The sequence below is a fragment of the Typopeltis vanoorti genome, chromosome 22 (assembly GCF_054136105.1).
Source record: "Typopeltis vanoorti isolate ZY-2024b chromosome 22, IOZ_Tvanoo_1.0, whole genome shotgun sequence".
Classification (NCBI taxonomy): domain Eukaryota; kingdom Metazoa; phylum Arthropoda; class Arachnida; order Uropygi; family Thelyphonidae; genus Typopeltis; species Typopeltis vanoorti.
In genome coordinates, this window is record NC_143570.1 from 16,051,356 (window position 1) to 16,066,348 (window position 14,993).

General features: G+C 36.1%; 1 protein-coding gene across 1 annotated transcript in view; it reads left to right on the forward strand.

The window, feature by feature from the left end:
* The first annotated feature begins 2,680 nt into the window (after nucleotides 1–2,680).
* Nucleotides 2,681–14,993, forward strand: part of LOC150094184 (metabotropic glutamate receptor 5-like) — a 178,501-nt gene continuing 166,188 nt past the window's right edge. Inside the window, exon 1 of the mRNA XM_090412018.1 lies at nucleotides 2,681–2,800. The gene's annotated coding sequence lies outside the window, so the exon portion shown is untranslated. The remainder of the gene's footprint in view (nucleotides 2,801–14,993) is intronic.

The following is a 14,993-nucleotide window of genomic DNA, read 5'->3' on the forward strand; positions in this document are numbered from 1 at the left end:
CATTGGAAAGAATTGCAATTTATTTTGAGTTACGAAATATGAAAATGGAATAAGTTTGTAAAAATTTATCTTCAGATGGAACGACATGAAAACGCTATATCAACTCGCTCGCTGTAGGATTAGTTTTTATTTCTAAGTTTGTAATAAGGGATGACAACAATCGTCATACTACACAGAATAACCAGCCAACAATTAACACATTATGCATAATAACTTGCCAACAATGGTCATATACACAGAATAACCTATCAAAATGGTCATATTACGCCAGTGTTTCTCAACCTTTTTTGGATCATGCCCCATCCCCACATCTCAAAGATTTTGATGCCCCCCTCCAACATAATAGTCAGCAAATTTCTGAAAAAGTATAATATAAATATGTACATGTACATTTTCTAATTTTCCCCAAAATATTCAAATTGCCCATTACGCATAATAACTTGCTAACAATGAACACATTATGCATAATAACCTGCCAACAATGGTCATATTATACATAATAACTTGTCAACAATGGTTATCTTACATAAAATAACCTGTCAAATTGGTCATATTACATAATTACGCAAAATAACTTGCCAACAATGGTCATCTTATATAAAACAACCTGTCAAAATGATTATATTGCGCATAATAACTTGCCAACAATGGTCATATTATAAAAAATAACCTGTCAAAATGGTCATGTTACTCATAATAACTTCCCAACAATGGTCATCTTATATAAAATAACCTGTCAAAATAGTCGTATTACGCGTAATAACTTGCCAACAATGGTCACCTTAATAGAATAGCCTGTCAAAATGTCATATTACATAATTACGCATAATAACCTGCCAACAATGAATAAGCTGCCAGTAATGGTCATATTATTCTTAATAACTTGCCAACAATGGTCATCTTATATAGAATAACTTGCCAACAATGGTCACCTTATATAGAATAACTTGTCAACAATGGTCATCTTATATAGAATAACTTGCCAACAATGGTCACCTTATATAGAATAACTTGTCAACAATGGTCATATTACGCATAATAACTTGCCAACAATGGCCTCCTTATATAGAATAACTTGCCAACACTGGCCATCTTATTTAAAATAACCTGTTAAAATGGTCATATTACGCATAATAACATGCCAACAATGTCACATTATATAGAATAACCTGTCAAATAGTCATATTACGCGTAATAACTTGCCAACAATGGTCACCTTAGTAGAATAACCTGTGAAAATAGTCATCTTATATAAAATAACCTTTCAGAATGGTCACATTACGCATAATAACTTGCCAACAATGGTCATCTTAATAGAATAGCCTGTCAAAATTGTCATATTACATAATTACGCATAATAACCTGCCAACAATGAATAACCTGCCAGCAATGGTCATATTACGCATATTAACCTGCCCACAATGTTCATATCATGCATAATAACATGCCAACAATGGTCTTATTACATAAAATAACCTACCAAGAATGGTCAAATTATGCATAATAACTTGCCAACAATGGTCATATTTCACAGAATAATAACTCTGGTAAATATTACATATAGCTCCAACAATAGTGATTTTATCATGGCAACAATATCAGCTTACGATAATAATAATGCTGACAATGAATAAAGCTATCTCTAAACAAACCTGGATGCAATTAACAATAGTGACTACCATTTATTGATATAATCGACAGAAAATATATTTATATTCATATTTCAGCATATTTTATATTTTAAACTATAAAATAAATTGCATTTTTGTTTGGCATGCTCTTTACATACACATACGCAAATGGCTTCGAAGACACATCCTTGTGTGATGAGAACGAGATTCTGTGCTGATGATGCACAGATAAACTACGAAGAGAGTAATCGAATTAAGCCATGCGTAAATAAGAACGAGGATTAAGGATCGATTTATTCGGTCAATCCAAATTCCCAAGTAATGACGTTTGAAATAGGGGATTTCGCGAATGGGCAATCGTTTGGATAATGAATCAAGAAAGATCCCACTACATTTCCTACTAGAATGCATTCTAAATGCTTCATTTAACCAGAAAAGCCTGTGGTTCCTCGAGAGAAAAAAAAAAAAAAAAAAAAACTTCCAGGAAGGTTCTCGAAACACCAATGAGGTGTCCGTAAATGGAATTACCCGTTACGTATCTCCTATTCAATGCCTGCTTTACTAATACAAACATTCAAGGACGCCCCCGCCTTTTCAACCGGCAAGTTTCAAGTCCGCGTGGCCGTCACTAGGGTGTAACAAGTTGGCAGTTTATCTGGCCGACGCAGTTCGCCTTGTCGTCCAGATAAACACGGGCACTGCTCCGTGTTGCAGTACAGGTATAATGGATCTTTGTGTTGTTGTCGTTTTCCACTGGCGGTATTCCCCTTAAGCGTTCCCTCAGTGGAATACTACACGTTCCCTCCCTTCCCCCACATCGTCCCCCCCCCGATCTTCTCTTTGTAAATTTTCTCGCTTACAAGAACGAACACTAACAGAGAGAGAGAGAGTGACATTGATTCAGGTGTTACTTTGACGTCACGAACTTCGATGCAGCAGCGCCCTCTGTGTGTGCTTGTGAGGTATAACTTTATTTACACTTATGATGTTCTGAGAGTGCGCTTATGTGATTAAAACGAAAAATAATCAGAAAAAAGGAATGGAATACAAAAGAAATGAAAAGTGTATCGACAGACGTGAAGCTTCTTTGCCATTTTTGATGGGATGCTCCAAACCGGTTATGAAACGGATGATCGCACGTCAACAACTTCTTCGCCAGGTCAAGTCAGGTAAGCCGAAGCTATAACTTTGTAATCTGAGGGGGGGTAGAGTTGCTTTGTGAATTGTGATGACGGGGATTTGAACACTCACTCGGAAGTAGCGTTTTAAAGGACCAATTTAAGACTTTAGAGTATTTAACTGATCTGTGGATTAACTTTGACATTAAAGAGTTGAGCTCACTTCCTTGTTGCCACTGTAAGCAGAATCCATTTACGATATCATTTCGAGCAGAATGGATGACGACGTTTATCTCCTCTTGTCGTCATCGCTAATCTCCTGATCGCCATTTACGTTGCGAAAACTGGTTTTTATTTGTCCCTGTTGACCGTTTCGTACTTACGAGACCGTTTGAAGGTTTAATCTCGCGTATTAACCTTATCCCATGCAGCTTTTTCTTATTTACGTATGGTAAGATAAACTAATGAAGTTCAGCGAAGGTTTTCACAGATAACGCTTCCCATCGGGGGGGGGGGGAGAGAGGGAGAGACACGAGGTCGGTTACTTTGTACTAAATGTGGAATAGCATTCAATACGTTTGATTTATGACTCGTATCCAGAGAGAGATTGGAGGATGGAGAAGATACTAAAAGGTTAACCAAGCGATGATTGGTGAGAATTTAGGAGAGGATGGATTTCTGATTGGACGAGTGAGCGCAGACTCTCTTTTATGTGACTTAAGATTTCCATAAGTTTAGAAATAAATTCTAGACAATCAACAAATTTGTAATGATGAGAGAATAGGCTGAAGAATTTAAAAAAAAAAATTGGTTTCTTAAAATATCTTAATATTTAACTCACCAACTGCACTGATGTGCCCGAAGCGTGAGATTGAAGTTAAAAATAAAAGAAAAAAAATCATTCTATGATAGGTATATGGAGCACAAAACGCGCTACTATCAATATATTCATGACGTCACAAAACACGATCGTCCCTTGGTTACCAGAGTACAACAATGGCATTTTGGTTATAACACCAATTGATCTCCCATTATAGCACATGACGATCAAGTAGGCTAACTTTGTATAAGACTTCATCAGTCATACTAAACACTTTTCTTTCATAAATCTAATCACGTTCTCTTAAAAAGATTCATTGGTGACATATCCGAAACAAAGACCTATCACTCTAACCAAGCGTCAGCTATAATTTAATACCACTACATACGGAAAGAAAATGGTGGTCTGACATAACGTAATCCATTATCTCCACGTCATCTTGCTATCATCTTATCTCTTCTCTGAAGTGTGTATGTACCATCAGCCGTCCGCTCCTAAAATAACCAACGAAGCATTGGATCCACCAAACTTCCGTGTTTATTAATATACTGTAGCATTATATGATATTGATTTTTTTTCGCCATCTCCATGGTTCGTTATAGTCAATAGTTTCAAATTACAACCAACGTAATACTCCTTTGAGAATCGCTGTTATCTGCTAAATGCATACTGCAGGGGCGAATGCTGGTCTGGGGATTCAACTTGTTATTATTCAGGGAATGAGAGGTGCGATTGAAGTCTAATTAGCGGAATAATGAATTAACTGACCATTTAAAACTATGTACAGTATTTAGAAATTTATGTACATTTAATCATACAAATACAACATTTATTTTACAAATGATATTCTATCTTTTTCAATTTAGCTACTTGAATACAAATTCTACCCTACGGTTTCTTCTTTATGAACTGGTCAATAGCATCGTCATAAAAAGTTAGTTGTAACTTAATTTTCCCAAGCAATACGCACACTTATAAAGGCTGGATGAAGCTCACTGGCTAGAGCTACTTTGACTGCGTGTGGCCTGTGTTTAAGACGACGTGAAGGGAGTAGAAATGGTTATGCGCGCGCATGAAATCACAGTGCTGCAGCGAGGACCTGGAAGCTCCTACAACCGAACAAGCCAAGGTAGCTTTGACTAGACGAGCAAGCATCGACCTTCGATACACAACGCAAAGCTCAATTATTGCTGCGCAAGCTTAAGACGTCTTCTGTCTACAAAAATAAAAGCCTAAATGGAATGCTTATAAATGCATGCATTTACTAACAAATAAATATTACTTCTTTCTCAATTAATGATTGGAGCATGGAGAATACGCCTTTGGCATACTGTTATATTCTGGTGATGGATACTTACACTTATTTTTATTGAGTTTTTTCCCTCACGTCTTTAAGAAACGTTAAACACATAAACTACAGAGAAATAAAACTCCTAGAAACACGGGGAGTTAAATATTTCAAACTCTTTTCTATTAGACATTCACTTTCTTTGATTGAACTCCGAATAAATTCTCTACCCCAGATTTACGTGCTATGTGTGTGTGTGTGTGTGTGTGTGTGTGTCAGGCAGACGAAATCGCAAGTTTCTATTCGCTGCTTCTCTCCGACCTTCTTTCTATTATTTGCAAGCATTAGCATATTGAAATTAGAAGTTCTCTCCAAGCAATTTTCTTCATAGCGTCTATCTCTTGAAAGAGAAGCGTTGGTGAGGGGGGGGGAGAGGGAACGGAGAAAGGAAGGTACTACCGATAGCGTTCCTAGAGAGGTCTGATGTTCAGCAAACAAGTCGGTGTCAACACATCAAACACGGTGCTGCTCCGTATAGCAAAGTTTCTGTCTCTGGAGTGACCTGAAATATGCTCTCGAACAGCGATCTATCAAACGGAAGATAACCCAGTTCACCTTGCAATCATCTCGTTTTATAGGAGATGCGAAGGGCATGATGTAAGTCAAGGCTGATGGATTGTCGCAAAGACAGAAAATCAGATCTTTAATAGCTCTGCAGATAGTACTTTTATAATAGGAACACGGATGCAGTAAGATCGTGTTTCTATGACAACAGATCCATTACCGATAGATGTATTATATAGTGTCTGGTGTGGATATATGTCCGGCGAATGTCATGAAATATTTGATAAGTACTAGTCGGACTGTCTTGTACCTGATTACAATTTCATTTAAGAGAATTTTCTATTTAGAAACCAAATTAATGATCGTACCGGAAACCATATCTCATAAAAGCAGCATGTAAATGGACATTTTTATGTTTTAGTGCTTTTCAGATAACAGTGATGACGTAATAATAGCTTTTATCAAACTCACGTGATAGCCGCTATTATTGCGTGTGATTTTTGTTTTATTTTATAACAATGTGTCTTTTTCATCAAAATGCTCTTTTATTGTTTAGGCTAATACTATATGTAAATGGTAACAAGAATTCTCAGTAATTTAAACTATGCAGTCTTGATTATCAGTGATGTTATAGTAGAGAAAATAATTCTCTAATTTGACAAAGCGTTATTGATAAGAACTCATGAGTAATTTTAAGACTTATTTATTCTATTTTCATAATTCTTTATGGGAATAGTAATTAGGAAGAATCGTTAAAAATTTTAATAGAATTAATATTTAATTCTACACTTCAAAAGAGTCCTATTCTGGTTCGTATATAACTATTGGTTTTTAAGACGTGTTTACGTAGATTTCTGCAAGATTTGAAGGAAGAAAGTAATCAGATCATAGTGCCATCTGGTGGTAGTAGTGATGCATTGTCTCAAAACGAAAAACTCAATCGGTAGTCGAATATTCCACTAAACCTTAATGTAATGAAGTTAGCCAATATTTTTCTATCGGAATTTATAAAATAAAATTTGAATTTTGCCTTAAAATATCCTCAATTTTAGACACTAAAACCTATTCTTGGTGATGACGTAATTGCAGCCATCACTCAGTAAAGACTGATCCCCATCTCGCTATTTTCCCGTCACGTGGTATCTAGTCGCGATAAGCCGTGTTTACATTACGGTAATCGCCATCTCCGTACACATGTGGCAGCGAGACATTCCACTGCATGTCACAACAAACTACAGACACGTAGGGAAGAGAGTCGGAAATAGGTTGGTGACAGAAGGCGAGAAGAAATCGATTCGGTGAGCATGCAACGGAAATACCTGACAAAATCCCAGCGAAAATAAGGAGAGGCTGGCACGCATTAAATTTCAAATTAGAACACCACATAATTGTGAAGCTCTAGCGACACCGAAGCCTCTCCCTGCTTAAACAAGATGTTTGTCCTGTTATGTAGTTTAAAAGACTGCAATGATTTAAGACTAGGTTTCATTTACTTTCAGATTCGTTCGTAAGAAAAGAGAGGGTTTTTATCTAAGCTTATATCCAAAAAGAATAAAAATCAGCACATTAAAATTTATGCTTAAAAAAAAAAAATTACTTCCCTTGAGATGCTATTAATTAAACCGAAATCAGAAGTAATCTGGCAAATTTACTAAAGCAATCTGTGGAATTCAAAAACGTATTCATACGTAGTGTAATTTGCATAATGACGTGATAATAACTTTCCAGGAATAGCCAATGGAAGTTGGGTAAAGAATAGTTCTGAAATTGACATCAAGTATTAAAAATATATATAAAAATAGAAAACCTCCAACATGCAATAAACGTAACATCATCAACAATGCTTTCAACCTTGCTGTGACATTTCATTTATGTCTCGTGATCTAATGGAGCTCATCGCGTGAACAACAATACATAAATCATGAACAATTTCAGTAAGGGAACGCTACTGTTGGATTTCATTCTAAGCCTAAAATAACGCATTTCTATTTGAACAAGTAGTCGAATTATGTTCTTTATAATGAAAAGCAGGAAACACAGTATAAAAGAAAACCTGTACCCCAGGGATACGCTCTGCCATAAACAGTACACTCTATTGAAACTAAATATACAGGAATACAACACGTGTTTGACCTTAATGTGTTCTTCCACAAATAAAATGTATTTTTACTAGAAATACTCTTTGGTTCTGCTTTCCACGTACCAGTAAAAAGATATTTTAACTTGAATACTTTTTTTTTTCTATTGGTAGTCGTACATGTAAAACCATCTTAAATACGTAATGCCTTTTTATTTATATCCTTTTCCTGTGCTTTTGCTATTTTGATTTCTTCATTGCACTAAATCGATTATTCATCATTTTCCTTTCTCTTTTGGTTAAATATTAATAGAATTTAAAAGCAGTTAGTCAATCTCAAGAAACAAATGGGAATTGGAGTAAATCTCCAAAGGACGTAGTCAAACCACTTAAGTAATATTTCTTGCTAAAATTACTACAGTTATTTATGAAAGGGAAAAAAACTATCTGGTGCAATTAGATATAAAATAAACCTTATATTACATCGGAGAAATGGGAGACAACCTAAGGAGCTTGTAACCGAATCTATTTAAATATTTAATAATCTCCAAGATTGGACGAAATTACAAAGTGATATTTATAAAATCGGGGGTGGGGGAGGCGAATAAAGGCTGGTGTACGTGGTTATGCTTCTACTGTGTCCAATTAACGCACTACCCATCTATTGCTGCAATGGTAAAAATAATTTTCACTTGCTAGTTAATTTCGCATTGACTTTAGCTCTCCCTTCTGGCAAATGTGAATATCTCCCGAAAACGCACTTCTATCACTATTTGTAATGGACGATGCCATTATTCTTTTCGAGGGTAGAAGGTATGTCGAAGAAGAGACTTAATATTTCGTGATGGATTATACAGGATCAAATCCATCAATATCCTTGCAGATTAGCATGCTTTTCATGATCATTGTAGACACTTTAAGTATTAAATTCTTTGTAAGGAACCCTCCTTCAAGAAGGGTTTCCTTAAGGCATTTAAAAGCAGTTCAGTTTATCCGGTTTCTTACTCACTCATCCTATGATTGCGTTTTGTGTGTGAAGAAATATCCCGGATGTAGTCAGAGATATTTCTTGCATAAATTGTGCTATGCCCACAATGAATGAACACTACAATTCAGTTATTTATTTATTTATTTATTATTATTTTCTTAAAGATTTGAAAGGAAATGTTATTTCAAGTAAGCAGCAGAATTATCTGATGGCATCTTTTTTTGTTAACTGCAAATATTTCATTGATTATAACTTTTTTGTTTAAATATTCATAATATTTGGTGACTTTGATTTCAAAAATATTCAAGTACGATTACATAAAAATAAGTAGCGAGTATACAAATCTGCGAATTTATATTATGAAGCAAGAGGTCTTTAATAAAAATCAGTAGTAATAAGAATATATTACGTTATCGAACAACAATAATAACAGTATATTTTTGTTCAATTATGTCATTGTTACTGTTGTTCAATATTGTTGAACAATATATTGTCAATGAATAACAATGCATTGTTGGGACTTTTTTGTTGTGGTAACAATGAGCTACAACAATTACTTCAATTATGAAAACTGGACTTACTGGAAATAGCCTGAGCTTGTCAGAAGCAACATAATATTCTTTTGAATATTATGTTGCTTCTGACAAACTCAGCTTTCGGATGTGTAAGTGCGCTGTTCCCACCCCTATATTTCCTGTTACGATAACTGAGTAAACGTGCGGCTCTACATACATGCACAATGTTGTCTGCAGACAAGAGCTCTGACCGAATATGAGATGCCACTAAGATGAGACGATTGTGTTTTAACTGCAGGCATCCATTTTAAAATCTCACGTGTCAGTTATATCCTTGAATCTCGTGCTCTATTACGAACAATAATATCATCAACTCAGTGAGACTGTTAATTTTTCTTAGGCCTGACTCTAAAATAGTTATCTAAGAAAATTTTTTTTTTCTTCCATAGAACGAGAATGTTAGGCCTAATCAATGTTTGTACTTAGTTCAATGCTAAGCCTAAATGAACAGTCAGTGGAAGGTTGCCATATTTATGAAAAACAGTGTCAGAGGTGCTGATATATATGCAATATATTATCGACCTTCATTGATCATGTTCTAATAATCTGAGTTTTTTTTTTTTTTAATTGTGAATTTAAATAGTACTATTCCTGTAATGCAGGTCGCTTATGCAAACAGCTTAAAATAAAGAACTACAAAGGAAAAGCAAACAACCGTGGCAGTACGTATAAAAACTTTGTATGTTTGCTGTGTGGTGAAGTACTTTAAGTGACGTAGGTAATCGTGCAAAAAAAAAAAAAAAAAACAGTAGATAAAGATGGATGATAGAAAAAAAGGTGTGTGTGATCTTTCGTTAACGAGTTTTAGGTACACTTTTTACATCCACTCATAGTAGAGATTTTTCGAAATATTTTGACATGGAAGTAGTGAATTTATATTTGTGTAATTCCCATAATTTGATATTTTTGTTTATTCATTTGTAATACGTTGACTGTTTTTTATCTTAAGGTTAGTAACATACAGAGCTGATACTATTTCGCGCAGTGACATTTTAACGAAAATTCGGAAAAAGTATTTTTATATTTATTTTTATTTATTTATTTTGGTGCGCAGATCGCAATGAACACGTTCTATAGAAATTCCCACTACAAAATATTGGGATGAGTCATTGCGAATACTAAGGGCCTTGAGAAGATGCGCTGATTGTGTAGTGGAAAAGGTCCAAGCTTCAAATCTCACACGTTCACTCCGACACACACACACACAAGTGCTGATTTAATGTATCTCAATCTTAACTAGAGATAATAAGGTACCAAAAAGGAAACTAGTTTCTCTCTCTCTCTCTCTCTCACACACACACACACACACACACACACACACAGTTTACTCATCCCTCGCACGCCCTCTTCAGGAACTCAAGTGGCCTTTCCACTAATCTAAGCAACCCCCACCCTATCTTTACAAAGATAAGAGATAATGAAGCTGAAGACAGACAAGTGGGAAGAGAAAGATAGAAAACGAAAACAAAATTAACTGCGAATAAAACGAAAGAACATTATGAATATAAAAATCTATTCAAACTTCTCCATGAACTAAAAGAAAATAAATAAAAGTTCTTTTAAAAAGAAAATACGTATCTGCACATCCGCTTTTGGATGAGCAGTGTAGCGTAGTCAGTAGGTTGTGCCAAGAAAAAAGGATGGAAAAAATCTGCATGCTGCCACAGAATATGCGTTATAACATACGGTCATTGTTATTCGTGTTTGATAAAGGGGAATTAGTACTTCTACTAAGTAAATTCATTTTTAATTTTTAATCTTCATTCCTTCCTTGGCAACTGCCACGGTTCAGTAGGTAGCTAGTACGTCGATCTTTTTGCATCAAGTACTCGCATGCCTTCTTTTAAAGTTGAGCACTTGGAAACCTTTGGGAAGTGTACATCCTATTTGTTGAACAACTAGCGACATCTCTTCAAAGATGACTCGTAAAAAATGATCCGATAGGACCCGTTTGTTACACGTCTATCTAAAAATAGGATAACTGCTTCGCTGAACGGTTATCTTACCTATATAATAGCTAGCAGTACCCCCGAATTCTTTACTAAGTGTCCCAAGTAATCCCTGGAGGCCAGAACTACTTACGATGCATTCACCGTTATCTCCACGTGCCAGACAGTGGCACGAGATACACGCTTTCTTAACTACCGAAACTAACAGTGCTTGTAGCTTTCATTAGATATTTATTGCTTTTATCACCAGCCTGTTTCTCCTTCTGTCAGCCTCAATGAATCTTATCGGAAGATATTTAATGATTTGGGCACGCAATGAATGGAGCCCTTGGCTTTAGGGTACGCTACATCTGGATGGATGACGTCATCTTACATCGATGCCAACAGGCAAAAAAGAAGATGGTAGAGGTACAATGTCAACTGATGGTTCGGTTAAAGCAACATATTGGACTTTTCTTATTAGGTTTCTGATAATTGAAGATATGCTAGTGTAGGATTTGTGTCTAGTTGTGAAAAAAAATATCTTCGCGGGAAGAAAGAGAGAAGATGGGCAGTCAGACACTAATATTCAGCAGCACTTACAAAATGATTTGAACAAGGGGGAAATTTGGGCAAACGAAAATAGCTATCAGTTTAATGTTAGTAAGTGTAAAGTTATGCACTTGGGGATGATTACAGTTCCAGTGGCATATTATATGAGCGGAGTTATGTTCCAAGAAACAGATGAGGCCAGGTATCTTGGCGTAACGGTGGATAGGTATTTCAAGTTCAAAGGTCACAAAGCAAAAGTTGCAAATATAATTCAGGGAGATAATTGTTATGTTGAAGCGAACCTTGACATGTAAGGATAAGGAAGTCTTTTTGCCTCTTTGATAAGACCACACCTGGATTACTGTGCGCAGATTTGGTCTCCTGGGTTCCAAGTGGATAAAGAAACTGTGGGCAGGGTGCAAAGAAGAGTTACAAAGATTATATCCGGATAGTATGTGGATTACAGACTCTGGTTAAGAGGAGAAAGAGGGGTGATGCGATAGAGGTCTATAAACTTTTGAATGGGTGTTGTAGGATATCATCTGATGGAATTTTTCGCTATATGGAAGGTGGGGAGAGAGAGAACACTGGGGGGGGGGGGCATCCAGGGAAGTTAAGGTTCACACTCAAGAAAGGGATAAGAGCTAGGTTTTTCTCTAACAGAGCCGTGAGTGAGTGGAATAATTTGCCTTTTGGGTAGTGAGTGTATCTAGTGCGAAAGAGTTTAAGGGAAAGTAAGACAGCTGGTTTGGATGATTTATAGCCTTCCTCGATGAGGGCTAGACTCCCTGGACGTCTTAGATTATTATTATCATAATAATAATAATAATAATAATAATAATATAAGAGAGAAATTGGTTAATCTCAATAGTTAAAATATGAATTTAAATGGGGGGATAAAAATTTAGTTAGATGATATATTATTATTATTAAGAGAGACCTCCAGGGAGTCGGAGACTCATCGAGGGAGGCCACGTACTACACACACACACACACACATACACACACACACACACACACACACACACACACACACACACACACACACACACACACACACACACACACCAGCTATCATACTTATTCTTGAATCCATTCACACTGCTTGCACTCACAACATCCAATGGCAATCCATTCCAATCACGCACCGCACCCTGAGAGAAAAATCTAGCTCTCTCACCCTTCTTGGTGGACTTCATTCTCAGCTTCCAAGGATGCCCTCTTGTCCTTTCCCCACCCTATAAATTGAAAATTTTCAATTTTATAGGGTGGGGATTTATAAATTGAAAAATTCCATCAGTTGAAATCCTGTATGACCCTTTCAGAAGTTTGTAAGTCTCAATCATCTCACCCCTCTTTCTCCTATTTGCTAGTGTCTGCAATCTACAAATTCTCAATCTGTCTTCATAATCAGTATTCCATAATCCTGATATCATTTTTAACATTCTCCTTTGTACTCTCTCCACTTTATCAGAATCACAATGGAAACCAGGAGACCAGACCCGCGCACAATAGTCCAAGTGAGGTCTTATCAAGACCTTGTAAAGAGGCAAAATAACATCCTTAGTTTTACATGTGAACGTTCGTTTCAGCATTGCAGTGATCTTTTGAGTTGTATTTGCAATCTTTTTTCACATGGCCCCTAAACTTCAACTTCCTATCTATTAACACTCCAAGATCCCTAGCCTCATCAGTCTCTTCTAGCCTAATCCCTCCAATATAATACAACATTGGATACGTAATCATGCCGAAGTGAATGACTTTACTTTCACTGACATTGAACTGACACCCATTTTCCTATGCCCACAATTCCAGCCTATTCAAATCATTCTGCAAAGACTGCATATCAGCAGTATTCCTTGATTACCTTACTTATCTTTGCATCATCAGCAAATAACTGTAATGTCGCTTGTCAAATTCTTCCCAATATCATTAATGAACAGATTGAATAACACTGGACCAAGCACTGGTCCTTGTGGTAAACCACTTGTTAACTTAAATCTTGCAGACTCACATCCCCCATATGCCACCTTTTGATATCTGTCAGTCAGCCATCCTCTTATTCACGCTAAAACTGTATAACCCGAACCCATTTTCTCCAATTTATGCAACAGTCTACCATGCTGTATTCTTTCAAAAGCCTTAGCAGAATTTAATAGTATCATGGTGTATCAGTTCCCCTTGTCTAGTTCAGTGGTAACATTGTTATAGAATGTGAGCAAGTTGCTAAACACGGCCTTACTTTAATATGTTGTTCATTGCAAAATAGAGATTCACTCTCAAGCCATTTCTGAATTCGGGCTCTAACCAATTTTTCCAAAATCTTCACCACCAATCCTGAGATACTAACTGGTCGAACATACTGAGGATAAAACTAATATGTTGATTGCTTCTTAGAAGTAAATGAAGGAAGTGAAATATCTTAAAAACAACTAAACATGGGAAGCCTAAACAAAAGTATTATGGAATAGTAAGTGCCTAAAATGATTGGACAGAAACAATTCTAACAATGGTCTGAGATAGCATCGTTGTATAGTGACGTCATCATCGCAACAGTTGAATCAAGCACCAATTTTTGTCATTTATGCTGTAGACATAATTTGTTTTAAATCCGATTGAAAGGAAAATGGAGATGGATGAACTAATATAAGAAATCGGACATTTTCCAACCGACCTAAGAAAAGGATTGAAAAATCAGATGGAATTACGAATAAAGAAGAGAAATGAAAAGTGAAAGTAATAAAATTTTAGAAACAAGAAATAGTTGCCAGAAGAAAGATGACCTAAAGACACCACAATGGCACGCGAAGGCTCTCATTGGTCTTGAAATTCGTCTGTAACGAATAGAAGACAAGAAATATTTCTAATCTACTTCTTAAAGAGTTCGATCTGAAACCCAGCAGGTGTACACGAAGTCCAATTATGAACAAGTTGTACGGACATACTTTTTTTTTCTGTCTGTTGTCAGGATTCTTGTAGTGTCTTCACCTTGCACGCTATCTCTCTCTCTCTCTCTCTCTCTCTCTCTGTCTCCATTAGCCGAACGAGTTAATTACCTTGCCCGTTAATTAAAGTAACGGCTGGTAATTAGGATTGCACATCTGCAAGGGTGATTTGCAAGTAGAAAAAAATATATCAGCGAGTTAATGTATGCAGATATTCGACACACAGTTTTCTCTTCCGTCTCTCCAGGGAAAAGAGCCAAGAATATCCATTGAAAAGTGGAGGACACACTCAGAAAAGTATCCCGTTCAATAAAAAAAAAATAATAAAGTTAATTTCACTTAAGGGGAACATTACGACAGATAAACTGAGTGTAATAGGTGCACGTAGACATTTTTATCCGTTGAAATTATTACGATAAGAAAAGCATTGAAATACATTTCTATCTTTTAATGATGTTCTCCTTCCTTTTAAACTACGATGTTGCTGAGTCGAACATCTTTATTCTG